This window comes from Myotis davidii, unplaced genomic scaffold (genome assembly GCF_000327345.1).
Source record: "Myotis davidii unplaced genomic scaffold, ASM32734v1 scaffold415, whole genome shotgun sequence".
NCBI lineage: Eukaryota > Metazoa > Chordata > Mammalia > Chiroptera > Vespertilionidae > Myotis > Myotis davidii.
This window is the reverse complement of record NW_006287951.1, coordinates 4,376,701-4,390,490: the sequence shown is the minus strand read 5'-3', so window position 1 is coordinate 4,390,490 and position 13,790 is coordinate 4,376,701.

The window sequence follows — 13,790 nt, the reverse complement described above, 5'->3', positions numbered from 1 at the left end:
TAATAAATGTTCTTTATTACATAAGTTCATGTGTTACTTTCAAATAAAAGCTTCCCGAAACACTGATGTTACCTTGAAATTCATATCAATTATGCTTGTTTTGGGTAGATAAAAGTTGTGATTCATCTTTGCTACCTACTCCCAGTTTAATACACTAAAGCAGATGGAGGCTATGGTGGTGTGTGTGTGTCTGTGTGTTTTCTCAGATAATCAACACCAACAATCGTCATTGTCCTCATCATCGCTGTGGATGGGACCATCATATGTAAATCGAACTCAAATGACCAAAGTTTCCAGCAACACTGGAAATTTAGTGTCACAGAGCATAACATTTCAGTCCCATAAAAGTTATGGTATGCTGATTAAATACTGACTGGAGGCTGAAAGGGTGCATACTTGAGGTTTATAGGGATGGAAAAGATGCATTCTCTTGACATCTAATTTGTTTAAAATACTGCTGCCCATGAATAGTGGAATGCTTTTATTTCATATGTTTTGGAGAAAGAGGTGTTAGTACTTTTTATTTTTTATAATGGTATTTTCTGCCAATAATGCAGAAATATTTTTCATGTGAGTCTCTCTCAACTTTTCCTTTTGTAACTCCAGTCCAGACCTTTGTTTGTTAATCCTCACCCAAAGACATTTTCCATTGATTTTTAGAGAGAGTGGAAGGGAGAGGGGGAGATAGAGAGAAACATCAATGTGAGAGAGATACATTGATTGGTTGCCTTCTGCATGCACCCCGACCAGTGCCGGGAACCTGCAATCAAGGTACATGCCCTTGAGCAGAATCAAACCTGGGGCCTTTCACTCTGCCGGCCGATGCTCTATCCACGGAGCCAAACTGGCTAGGGCTCCAGTCCAGAACTTTGAATGGTTTGTACTTAGCTTTTCCCCCTCCTTGATCCTCAAAGGACAAGAGCCATCTGAATAGAGTTCAAAAAAAAGCAAATAACTAAGAAGTTGTCTCAGTAGGAAAACGGGGTCTACCCATAAAACCTCCTCATGAAACTGTTCCTTACACAGAAGATAGGAATGAGGGACCAAGCTGGTGGGACAAGAGACCACAATGGTAGAGAACATATTTTGGATACAGGAACTGATGTTGCTGGGAATTTTTAGGGCTAAGGAATAGACATGCATAGGGGATTTTTTAAAGAATTATAATGGACCAAGTAGTTGATTAACGTGTAAGGGCCTGACTGCCTTCCAATGCAATATTGCTTTCGCACTAACCTTGGGTATCTTGACTGTATAAGCAATAAGTACATCCTTTGATGATTTCTTTATTTGCAACATAATATAATGAGCACTTTCAAACACAGAGAAAATCTGAAAGAATTGTAAAGCGTACATTCCATATACCCACGACCTAGAGCAGGGGTGGGCAAACTTTTTGACTCGAGGGCCACAATGGGTTCTTAAACTGGACCGGAGGGCCGGAACAAAAGCATGGATGGAGTGTTTGTGTGAACTAATATAAATTCAAAGTAAACATCATTACATAAAAGGGTACAGTCTTTTTTTTTTTAGTTTTATTCATTTCAAATGGGCCGGATCCGGCCCACGGGCCGTAGTTTGCCCACGGCTGGCCTAGAGTCTACAATGAACAGTTTGCTATATTTGCTATCTATTCACATCTACACTTCTATCTATTCATTAATCCATCTTAATTTTTGGTGCATTTAAAAATAAGTGGCAGACATCAGTATGCTACACTCCTAAGCACTTCATCACACTTACCATTAACTAGAGCTCAGGGTTTATTTATAATACTTTTTTTCTAGGTGAAATTTTCATGGAGTAGTTGCCTGAATTCTAAGTGAACCATTCCATGAAGTGTGACTAGTGTATATGCCTGTAAAAGGAAAACCCCTTTCATGACACAGAACATTGTCATGGTGACTTCTTTCTAACATAAACAATCAGTAGTGCTATTTCTCCTCTCCATGCATTTAGACAACAAATATTTTCTGAGCTCCTATATGGTTCAGATGTATTGCTAGGTGTTTGAGGTAGAGAGGTAAATGAGACATAACCCTCCATAGGAACTGACAGTTTAGAGAAAGAGATGCCTATAATCGAATTAATTAGTTAATTAATTTAATAGTCACAGTTACTGTGGAAATCTGTTCACACAGAAGAGAGGCAGTCAATGGCATGAGGTGGAATCAAGAACGGTTTCACACTGAGCATTGTGGAACATGACAAAGAAGTCCCCAGCTGTCTGGGAATGAGAGCACAGTGCAGCAGTGGTCCATGGCCCTGCGTGGAGTCTGGCATGGCTGAGCTGCAGGTGAGGGGAATGAGGTGAGGTTGGAGACGCTGCAAGGGCCAGGGCCAGGAGAGCCTTGAATGTCCTGCTAAAGGGTTGAGCTGTTATCTAGAAAGAGATGGAAGCTGAAAAGGAGCCTGCTGAATCCCTAAGCCAAGGAGACCTGGGTCAAGTTCACTCCGTTTTGATCTTGCGAGAGATGAAGGAAGGGATTAACATGAAGTTTCTGAGGACAGACAAACATTTTGGGATTAAGTGCGAAGTTATGGGAAATTCTAATCCATAATCCAGGCTGCCGGACTCCAAGAGCCATGGAGGCTTTGGGGGCTATCAGACAGAACATGGCACCCCTGTCCTGTCAAATCCAGGAAAGGAGCCCTGGAGATACCTGGCCTTGAGAGCCTCAGGGACTAAGGAGACATGCAGAGCCAATATGGGAAAAACTGAATTCTAACATATTATTTTTCAAAGTAGCCATTTGCATGACAATCACCTAATAATGATAATGGAACAACTTGTTTAAAGTGTGGTGAAGGGTCCTGCCAGGCTCTAATCAAGAGATAAATCTTGTGGCTGAGACAACTCAATCACTTTTGTTAACACTGAGAGAAAATTTAAGTGGTCACGAAAACACAGGTTTGTGTGTGCCTGTGCACACTCATACATACAACCTGTTGCAATCAAGGCTGAGCTTTCTTGTGTGCTAACGACCCCCTTCTTTCCCCCTCCCCTGACCAAGAAGTATAAAACAATCCAGGATAAAGTTTCAAATTCTGTTTCGGTAGAATGAGAAATAATTGTGCTATTGTATGAGAAGTAGTAAAATACACAGTGGACTATTAAATCCATTGTTGTAAAATGTAGAGCATTACTGGTTTAAAGTCAACAAAATAGCGAGGGCCTCTTCATTGACAGGAAATATTTCAATGGCCAGGAGAGGGTTATAGGAGTTCAGCTGAGAATCTCTCTTACTGCACAAAACTTTTAGTATTGCTTCTCTTTTTCCTGAGTCTAAATTTCTCAGTTATTTCATTCACAACTTCTTCTTACCCCAACCTCCACTCACACACACACACCACTCCCACACCACTCTCTCCAACAACACAGAGCACACGTCAGCTAGCCCATCAGCCAGTGTGTGTAAAATGTTTGGAAATAACTTTTAATATCAGCTTTGACAAAGAGCAATAATAATGACTGGGAAGGAACGCTTACTGCAAAATTGAGTTCTACACAGCAAAAGTTTGATAATTTGATTAATTAGTCATACAGCCATGCAGACTCTGTGACAAGCTTGGATTCTAGAATTCGTTTAAAGAAGTTTAATTGTAGTGCTTCTGAGTTCCAGTACCCATTAAAAACTTAGCTCTAAGGAGATACCAGTTATAAGTCATGCTCAGCCTCAATTACTTAGTATTGTTCAAGGAACTTTGAAAGAAAATTCAATTTCTTGAGTTCTCGGTTGGAAATAGTTACTAATTATAGAAAGTTTCCTTAACTTATAAGTAAAAATGTGCAATTTTCAGGGAAGGGAATTTTATGGTTTTTACCCAGCTAGTATCGCATACCTGTGCCATCCTAAACCCAGTCTGAAGGAGGAGGAAGCTTTTGGTGGCCTCTAAGGCAGTCCAATCCCTGCAGACAGTGCTCAATGTGCTGCTAGTGGCTTTACAGAAAAGGGTCCCCTAGGCACTTGTTTGTATAATAGTCAGCAACAGTCAGTTGTCCTAAAATGAAAGGAATGTAGGATTCTGTTCCTCCTGCAAACCACAGGAGTGCTTCCTGCATCCCAGTTCTGCTCAGATGTCCTCTTCCTTTGCTCTTTCTCTCCTTTCTCAGTCCTCTGGGAGCCTAAACCGGACCCAGTCTCCAGCCTGCTGAAACCTGGAGCGTGGAAACCCGAGGCTACTCCATGCTGTGGACAGTCCACCTTCAATCAGGTGTTGGCTGGAGCTACAGTGAGCTCAAGGCTCAACTTGGGGAAGATCTGTTCCAGAGCTCACTCATGTGGCTGTTGACAGGCCTCGGGTCCTTGTTGCCTGATGGCTGGTACATCAGTTCCTCTCTACAGAAGCCCCCGTATAGGGCTGCTCCCAACATGGTAACTTGCTGTTCCCACAGTGAGGGCCCAGAGAGATGGAGATGGAGATGGAGATGGAGATGGAGATGGAGATGGAGATGGAGATGGAGATGGAGATAGATGGAGAGAGGGGGGGGGTAGAGATAGATATATAGAGAGAGAGAGAGTTAGAGAGAGAGAGAGAGAGCACTAGTCAGTTGGAAGTCAGTCTTTTCATGAAATCCTGTCACTTCTACTAGATCACATTGGTTAGAAGCAAGTCAGTAGGTCACACTCAAGTAGAGAAGATTATAGGAGGGCACAAACACCAGAACATGAGGTCACTGGGGACATTTTAGTAGCCATCTGGCATAGTCTGCCCCTGTCCCCCAGTGATTCATGACCCTGCCCCACATGCAAAATGCTCATGGTTTTTCTTACCCATGGAAGCTCTCAGTGTTTCTCAGGCACAATTTTTATAAATGGTCACTAATTCAATTGGATGTTTGGCAAGAATATCATCCACTTGAATCTTGAGCTACTTCCACTGTGGGCAGGGATATTTTTAAGGGCTTTGAACTCCAAACTCATGGACTCCCCCCTTGGGAAACTGGTATAAGGCATAATCCATCAGTGTACTATATGGGAGTGAGATGAGGTCATGAAACAACCAACTTGGCAGGGCATGGTCAGATGAGGTGGACTTATGTGAATTCCCTCCTCGAGTGGGGTCAGGAGGGGCACTTTGGGTGCCAGGCCCTCTGGGGACAATGAGTAGACGAGCTGAATCAAGGACTTGCTGACAAGGTTTGTTTCTGTACAGTGCTCATCAGGAATATGAGCCATAATGCCCTTTTTCCAGTTTTAGAGACAGAAATGATACAATAGAGGGGTACAGAGCTTGGGTTTGGGAGTCAAACACTTGACTTTGCATTCCAGCACTGACTCTACAGTGTGATCTTGAGCAAGAAGCTTACCTTCCCAGGGGTACTAAAGGAATCATTAGGACTAAAGGAATAATGGCTGTAAAGTGCTTAGCATTGCCTGGCAGGATAAGGGATAAACCATGCTAGCTACTGTCGTGTTCACAAATTCTCTTTGAGGCCTTAGGTGGGGCCCCAACTTCTCTCTTCATGCATATGCTGCGATCATTTATTAGGGAAGCTTAGAGACAAACTTTCTAGCCTCCTGGAGGACCTGTCATGCCTAGAGGACCACCAGGGATACTCTTGTTTGCCCAAGGTGATCTGCACATCTGCTGCCAGGCAGCTGGAGCCAAACTCTGATTGGAGTGTCATAATTACACAGCCACCGTCCTGGGAAATGAGAGAGGAAGAGGCAGATTCTGTGACTAATCCAAGTCACAGTCCACAGAGATCTCCTGCAGGCAGCCAGCCTCCAACAGCAGGGCCCAGGCCTGAAGTTTCTCTATAACCCAGCACCAAGCAGAACACTTGGCGCACAAAAGGTGCAATGAGCATTGGACCGAGGTAAGTCTCATCTTCTCTCCTATAGTTGGCACTACCCCTGTCCCCAAACAATAACAACTGCCTTTTACTGAGTGCCATGCACTGTGCCAAATGCTTTCAAAACCAGTTACACCCTCTCAGCTCCCCAGCCAGTCCTTCATAATATGGATATGGAAAATAGGTGGCAGCTTACAGTCTACCTGACAACAAAGACCATGCATATATCCTACACCAAACCGCCTCAAGCACACTTGTAAAAGGAAGATGGAAGAAAGACTCTTTCCTCCCCTTCCCTCACTCTGGCTCCAGAAGTGCCTAGGATTAAGGGGCCACTCTCCCACACACAACAGATGCCTTGCAGAAACAAGTGAAAAACCCGTTGTAGGCTCTGAGCACCGCCAACCTCCTTGTACCACCTTGTACCGTGGTCAAGGCAGCAGCTCATATGGAATGATGGGAGCCAGTTGTGTTCAGCATTTCCATCTCCTCATTAGTTGTTTATTATTAGCCATTGCGGGACTATTTACACCATGAATATTAGTAAACACCACAAGCCAGGACTCTTTCTTTCTTTCTTCCTTTTTTCCTTCCTTTCTTCCTTCCTTCCTTCCTTCCTTCCTTCCTTCCTTCCTTCCTTCCTTTCTTCCTTCCTTTCTTTCTTTCTTTCTTCCTGCTAGAGAACTGGTTCTTAAACATTTACCAGCACAACACTGTTGCAGAGTAATGAGATATAAAATCTCACCATCCTGAGACAACATTCTCATCAGTATGCAAACATTTTATGCTGCTATGAAAACTAGGAACATGTCAGATGGAGTCATATGCTGCTTTTGGGAGCTCAAACCTTTCAATTGCCTTGCTTTAAGTATTACAGCTGTCATCTTCGAATTTTTCATTTACCAATAGAACCGTTAATCCACCTATAAAATATGATTCACATAATGAATCCAGGTATTTCACCCAGTGCTAAAATCCAAAAGCAATTAGCCTTTTTGTTTATTTCATGTGGGAGTTAGACTAAAAGCAAAATGAACACACAGAAAAAGAGCCAGGCATTGGTCCAAATGTCTGAATGATGTACTAATTAAATTGTATAACAACACTGCTATCTTTATACATACACTTTATTACAGGTTGGGGAATCAGCCTAGGCCTTCCAAGTCAGCTCTGGGAGAGCACTTCTTTAAAACTAGAGGAATGGTACTTGGTAAGGCTTTGTAAGGAAGATTTAGCTACACATTCAGAAAGAACAGATAAGACTTTGGATGTGATTTGAAAAGGCTTGGTTAATTTTTCTCTTCTCTCTGCTATAATATGACCTTAATCAGGGATAAGAGTTTAAAAGTCCGCTTATTCATGTATTCACTAAATAAATACGATAAAACTTGAGGTAGATTTTGGGGATAATATAAAATTAATAAGACCTATCTCAGGCCCTCTAAAAGTCCTCAGATAGCCCCAGTTGGGCAGAGAACTGAATGTTCCTGAGAGCATGTCCCTAAATCTGACATAGGACTCAGGGATTTCTTGTGGGTCCAAGGAGGGTTTGTTAATATTTCCAAGAGAGTGGAGGGAGTTTACTGAAGGCTCCCCAGAGAGAAGTGGATTTGAATGGGTTTCTCTCTCATTTCTTTCATTCTACCTCATAGGCTTCCACAATGAGTTAATGAAATATGTATTGTTGAAGTAGCTTGTTTCCAAAACTCCTACTGGTTGTCACAAGGAAGAAGAGTGATAGCAATGATAGCTAATATGCATTGAGGTTTTCTAGGGAACAGGCACTGCTCCAACGACACTTCATTTCATCTTCACAATGACACTAGGATGAGTGCAGATGAGCAAAGCGAAGCTTAGTGAGTGATGGAGTTGACATTTGAGTCCAGGGGTCTGGTGTTCCCCTTCATACATTGTCTCTTTGGGATTACATGGTCAAGTACAAGTATGCCATCACAGATCTCACCCTACTTATCATAACTTCATCTGTGTATGTTTACTTTCTTTAACAGATTGTCTAGAACAGCAACAGATAGATTACGACATGAGCCTTGGAATCCATTTTGAGTCCTCCTCCTGGCCACATCACTAACTTGGCTGTCACATCAAGACAAGTTGCCTCTTCAGTCTCAGCTGCCACTACTACTCATCTCATGCCATTAAATCCAAGTCCTCTTAAACCACTCCCTGTCTCCTTAATCATCAGGCCCTGCCAGATCTCCAAATCTATGCAGGTTGTTCCTACTCCCAACAGAGTCCCTTTCTATCTCCCTCATCACCCTATCCCAACCCAACCCTGGCTCCTCACCGTGGATTGGCGCCTCCCTCCATGAAGCCCTCCCTGACCCCTCAACACAGGGTCAACTCCCTGCTTGGGTACCTGGAGGACCCTGAACTCATCCCCAGTAAGCATTTATTATCTTTCACACGCTCAGTGTAACTGCCTGTTCATCTCACCCACTGGACCTGCAGTTCCTAACCACAGGAGCCTCAGAATTAGCTAGGGAATTTTAAAAAAATATTGTTTCCTCCAGAGTCTCTGGTCTTAACTATGGCCTAGAACACTGGATCTGTAAAAGCTCCCAGGGGATTCTGATGGGCACCCCTGACTATAAAGTACATTCCTGATTATAAAGTGCCCTGGATTACATGTTCTTACAAGCTGGGCTTGTGCATTGGCTCACAGGTACACACCCAGGGCCGAGCATGTGCCTGGCTGAGAATAAGAGACTATTGAGTTTTTGTTAATTGACTTAATGAATGAATGAGTAAAGTTAATTAACCTCACTTATCCTCAGTTTTTTCATCTGTAAAATGGTATTATAATACCCTCTGGGGTGATTCTCATGATTTACCTACATGAATGGAAAGATTAAGGAAAATGTTGCAATAAAAGAACGCCTCCTTATCCTGGCATGAAAGAATCTCTCTATTGTCTGCTTTGGCAAAAACTCTGCAATGAAACACATGTATGAAGGGTGTTCCAGAAAGAAGAGACAATGCTTTTTTGAGGTAATCAAAATGGTTATTGAACACTATGTTACATTTCAGGGTAAAAAATGAAGTTGTTTTATTATGTTCCTTGAATGACCCAACACCTCTTCAACATGGTTTGTACCTGGAAAATTTTATTCCAAGTCCTGTCTTTGCTCTTCCCTCTTGACCACCATTTGCCATGACTCACCCACCACTCAGTGAAGGACAGGCCCACCCTCTGCTCACAGACCTTTCCCTCTTTCAATAGAGCTGCTCTGAATTCACCCAATGTCACACCTTGAGAGCCAAAACACTACCTTCAGGGTTCATAGCACTTCAAATGTTCCCCAGAGGAGAAAGAGTCAGCACATTTCCAGGTTCTTCTTAGGAATCCTTGTCAGGAATCAGGCCCAGCCTCAGAAACAGAAGTCTCATTCTCCCAGGAGAGACCCAGCCAACCCTTTCCAGTGTTCCATTTGTTTCCTCCCCACACTGCTGGCCCGTGGATGGCCAGACCAACCAAAGTGGGGTTCACACACATTCTCTTATGGGAGCCAAGGAAGGGAGTCTGGAATACAATTAAGGTAGGACTTGGAAAGGGCAAGTTCTACCAAAGAAAAGAAAATCATGCACTGTCCTAGGCTATCTCCTACTCCTTGGGAACTCAGGGTTGAGCTTGAAGTCTGGGGCAGATATAGGGGTCACTGATATGTCCTCAGGCATCACCAGCATGTGACACCAAAGTATGGCCACTGTTGTTGATATCTTTTCCTTATAATTACTCTGAATGCCCATCCTGCAGATTCTGAGGTATTATAATTTAACTAGGATGCCCCAACCCCGAGGAGGACCCACATGGCCCCTCGATCTGTCTCCATGCTCATCTGTTTCCTCTAACAGATGACATTGCTCTAAAGCACTGGTGTTCTTCAACTCTGCAGGTTCCTCACAACACCTACTTGGTGGTTCTCCAGACATCTCAACTCCTTTAGCTCCAATTCCATCTAATCAGGGACATAGGCTCCTCCACAGCTATCATAGAAGGTAACCCTGGGGCTTGCTATGACAACTCTGTCACAGGGTCCTGACCAGTTCTCACACATGGTAAAAAGTCCTTATAAATCAGTACATTTATCATTTGGTAAATTCAGTGAATTGGTCATTTGATGAAATTTATAAAACAATCTACAAATATTAAAATGCTGCCAACAGGGGAGAATTATCTATATATGAAATACATATAATTTAATATATATAAAAATAAGTATTAACTAAGAAAATTTTATATGAGATACATACATTTTAGTTATATTCAGAAAAATATATATACCCATTTATTCAACAATATTATGAGGTACCATTCATGAACCAGGCCCTATTTTAAGAACTTGGGAAACAGCAGTAAACAAAACATTCTTGCCTTTATGGAATAATAAAATAAATACTGTGGTATGTTAGAAGATGATGAGTTGCAATGCAAAAACAACAAGAAGTATAAAAGGATAAGGGAATCTGAAATGCAGAAGAGAAAATGGCAATTCAGCAGATAATTCAGAAAAACTATATTAATTAAACATATTCAAGAAAAAACATTGAAAATGTTTATTAACTCTATTCAACAAAACATTTCACAGTCATTAAATATGCTTAAAAATAATTATCAAAATAAGTTTGAAAGACAAGTCAGTAAATTTAGTGAACTTGGCAAATTGGCCTGCTTCTTTGCATTTGTGTAATAAAAAGACCCATTTCAGAAATTTTTCTGAAATGAACAAAGTCTACTCCAAGAATAAACTGATGACTCTAGAACAAAATTGCTAGCAACTTCTAAAGATATTTCCCTTACTGGGGACCAAAAAAAAAAAAGGTAATTTCTGTTCTACCAGCGCTTAACTGTATCCATGAAATAGCATTGAGCACTCCTAGTCATTGTGGAAAACAAAATGGCCACCCTGGTTCTAAGGAGAACGCTAGGGAAGGTTGGGGTGATCCTCGGTGTGGACCCTGAAGAACAATCAGGTAAACACAGGCAGAAAGGAGAGAGAGCCTCTGCTTCCTTATACAGGACCCAGCACACAGCAGTTGCTCAATATGCGTTTGTTGAATAAATGATGGTAACATTCTGCCTGTGTCAAGTAGGTGCTAGGGAATATCTGCTTGTGGTGACCAGCGGGAAGAGAAAGCAGAAGTAGCTTTTACTGAGTATCCAGCACATGGTTTCCTATACCCTCTTAACCCTCACATTCACACTTACACATTCAAGTGAGAATGGGAATCATCGTGTAACTGATTTCATCTTTCAAATTAGGACACAAATCACAGGGCTCACAGGGAACAGAACCAAGGTTCCAGTCCAGCTCGGTCTGCTCCCAAACCCAGGCTCTCCCTGCCACTCTACGCTGCCTGTCTGAGGCTGAGCTAAACAGTGAAATCAGGGAAATATATAAAACCAGTCAGGCTCAATTCTGTTGTTCCAAGACATTGTCTTTAAGACAAATATTTTGGTGTCATGTAAACACAAGCACCATCTGTCTGTGTGCATGCTACCTGTCCGATCCACTTACTCTATCCCATGCAAAAATCACCACCATCAGCTATTCAACAGACAAACCAACCAAAGCAGCACTTTTCCACTGGTTGTTAGGGGAACAGGCATAGCTTTAGCTCTTCCACAATAATCCCCAACTCGGAATTTGCAACACCCCAGGATATTTCCAGTCACTGTAGGGGATTTTGAAAGATTCTTAAAAATTCTCAAAACCAAATTAGTGTCAATGTACTTTAAGAAAGAAAGAGGCTCTGCAGTAGACTTTTCAGAAGGCAGGGAGAAGGATGGATGGTGAAGGCCAGTAATGGTGAGGACTGCTATAATGAGCAAAGGAGGAAGGTGGGTGTGTTTCCCATTTTGTTTTTCACTTAGGTAGCCTTTCCCCCAAGAAAAGATGAGTATGTCATTCTTGCTTGTAATAGGCATGAAGACCTTCACGTTGATATGATATGAGAATATATGAGAAAAAATAACCTCAAATGCTACAAAGATTTTTGGGTGAAACGTAAAAGGACATGGAGCTCATTTCGTTTGGAAAAAGGAAAACTGAAGAGCAAGACTGTTTGTTGTGTGTGGGAGTGACACACAGCAGCACTTAAACCTCCCTCCCACCTCTGTTTCCCTCACCTGTGGCAGGCACCACTCATTAATAACAGAACACTAGCATGGAGCCAGAATTGAGCCTCAGAATCCTTCTCAACACAACTCTCTAGGGAAGCTCATGAAATCTACTGGCATATTGATATGCACTGTTATATCATGAAGGGCAAACTGGAGGGCAAAGCCAGTGCCCAGATCCGATCTCTCTTCCCCTCTTTTTACTTTGTCTTTAATCTTCTAATTTCTCGCTGTAATTTCTAGAGAAACCTATTCTTTTCAAATTGTTCTAAATTTGCATTCATTTTTACCACCGAGCGTCCATCTACCCACCTCCTGCATAAGCATGCGACAGATAAAGTGACATTGATAAGAAATGGCCTCAGCCTGGGAGTCTGAGGACCTCACTATGAATTCACCACACTCCAGCTCTTGACTCAGGGTGAATCCATTTCCTTGTTGATAAAAGGAGGATACTTACAGCAACTTCATGTGGTTATTATGAATATCAAAGGAAATGACATAAAGAACTTGCACAGTGCCCAGAAAGAATAGGCATTCAATAAATGTTATCTCCATCTGAGGAAACACAGATATTTAGATAGACATAGATATTTCAAGACAAATTAGCTACCACCATTAAAATAGCACCCTGATCTACCATGTTACTGATACTGAACACTTTCTCTTAAAATCCAGAATCAGCTGGTACCCGCCCTGTCCCATGAGATTTAGGTAAAATTAACCTGAGGTTTACCCTGCAAAGGCAAAGCCTTTGGGAGTTCGAAACCCTTCCCAAGGCCACAGTAGATACCAGGGGCTCACATTCTCAGGCCCATCCCCTCCTGGTCCCCTATAACCTTACACATATTATCTATTCAGAATCCTTTTAGCCTAGACACAAAGCTTACCCCCTTTCTCGTCTGCCAAGAAAGGGCATAAGGTGTGTGTGTGTGTGTGTGTGTGTGTGTGTGTGTTCCACAAAGAGCTTTTGAGAACAGAGGAGCCCTGTCTTCCCAGTTTTCCACTGACCCTGGCTGTAGCCCTCAGGAATGTGGTTATCCATCTCTAGCCTCTGCCTGCTGAAGGCCATCATCCCCCATCTTAGAGCACAGGACATAACCACTTCCTGCCAATGTCTCTCATCTGCCACCCACATCTGGCCCACAGTGCATACTCACGCCCTTTTAGCCCTGACAACCCAAAGTGGCACTCCGGCAGGCCTGAACATTTTAGATTTCCTTTAGATTTCTCAGGTGTAGACAAAAAAAGTTGGATCTTAGGCCACTATCTTGCCCCACCCACATACAACCTGCACAGAGCCTGAGACTCCTTGAAAGTTACTCTCTCTTGAGATAAAATAGATGTATCCCACCACTTCAGCCCCAAGAAAAAAGACCTCTTCAATATTATTGGTTCCACATGCTTTTCTTGAACCATACCACTCCCTCGTCAAGAAATGAAGACTTCTCCTCACCTTGAAATTAGCAAGTCATCATGACTGCCTCAACCAATAGCATGTCTGGTAGAAGTGACACTGCATGACTTCCAAGACGAGGGAGAAGGAAATATGGCTTTCTACTGGCTCTTTCTATCCAGGATTCTTAGTCTTGGAATCCAGCCACCACGCTGTCAGAAAGTCCAGGCTATCTGGAAAGGCTGTGTGTATAGGAGTTGTGGCTAATCAACAGAGCTAAGATCCCAGTCAATAGCCAGACACATGAGTGAGTGAGCCTTTAGAGCAGTGGTTCTCAACCTTGGCTGCACATTAGAATCACCTGGGAACCTTTTAAAAATCCTGATTTCTGGGCTTCATCCTCTGGAAATTCTGTTTCTTTGTTACTAATGTTGTGGCCCCACCCCATAACAAAC